General features: G+C 43.4%; 1 pseudogene; it reads right to left on the bottom strand.

Moving 5' to 3' along the window:
- Nucleotides 1-772: 772 nt before the first annotated feature.
- Nucleotides 773-1,271, bottom strand: part of LOC105979431 — an 80,130-nt pseudogene continuing 79,631 nt past the window's right edge.

The following is a 1,271-nucleotide window of genomic DNA, read 5'->3' as shown; positions in this document are numbered from 1 at the left end:
TATGGATACAACTACGGATCCCTTAAAGAACATCACAAAGATAGCCATAGGCCTATTTCTACATATATATTTTGAAAGCGTAATAGAGATTTATACCATAAGGAATGTAAGCTCACTGGTGACCTAGTGGATTACAACTGGGCAGTTAACCACCAAGTCAGCAGTTTGAGACCACCAGCCACTCCACAAGAGAAAGACGAAGGTTTCTACCCCGGGAAAGAGTTACAGTCTCCAAACCCAACCCGCTGTTCCTCTGTCCACAGGGTCTCTCCGTAACGAATTGACTGAAGAGCAGCGAGTCCTTTATGGGCCATCAAACCATACGGGACAACTATGTGCCAACTACGGTAAGCATTTTTTTATGCAGTCTCTTATTTAATTTCTCAGTATCTCTATAAAGTGGGGAGTAGCGTTAGACAGCTGGAAACGCTGGTATGAACTTAGCTGTTGTTTGGGACCAGTGTTTGTCCTGATTGTTGGCTGATTTCTTTCCGACTGGTTGGTGCTATGATTCATGGTTGTTAAACACTTTGATTAGTTAATCTCTTTTTTCACAGATGATATAACTGAGGTTGAAAGAGGTTAACGAACTTACTCAAAACCACACAATGAACATGGGTTGGAGACTAGACTTGAACCAACAACTGTTTAATTCTAAAACCTATGCTCACTAATGGAACAATCTTTCTCTAATATCACTACTTCTCATATCTCTAAATGGCTTAGGGGAAAATCTTGGCAAAACTTCCTCCAGGAGGTGTTGTGTACTTTTCTAATCTTTTTTTTTTTTTAGTTCATGTCCTTGATAACCCAGCTTATTGAAGCAGTAGGTCCGACAGCCCTTGCCATAGTAATGTCTGTCAAAGTGGCTGGCGGTAAAAACCCAGCATCACCTACATCTGAAGGGCACATGCACCGAAGGCGGCTGATTTTACCATTTTCATCCTCCTAACAGTGTTTTAAAATGGCCAGCTCAACGTCCTTTCTCTTATGCGTTTCTTCTTGGGAGCAGTGTATGATTTGTTCCTTTTTGTAGCACCACCGTGAAGTGTCAACACACGGTGAACAGTGGACACGTCTGAATGTTGTAGTCGGACAAGGTGAGCCCATCTTCCAGCTGCTTGCCAGCAACGGTCAGCTTCTGCTGCTCAGGGGGAATTCCCTCCGTATCCTGGATCTTGGCCTTTACGTTTTCTGTCGTATCCAAGGGTTTGACCTTGAGAGTGATGGTCTTCCTTGTGAGAGTCTTCATGAAGAGCTATGTCTTGGCG

The sequence above is a fragment of the Echinops telfairi genome, unplaced genomic scaffold (genome assembly GCF_000313985.2).
Source record: "Echinops telfairi isolate 266 unplaced genomic scaffold, ASM31398v2 ScPeMD7_12;HRSCAF=54, whole genome shotgun sequence".
Classification (NCBI taxonomy): Eukaryota; Metazoa; Chordata; class Mammalia; order Afrosoricida; family Tenrecidae; genus Echinops; species Echinops telfairi.
This window is presented reverse-complemented; position numbering and strand designations above follow the sequence as displayed.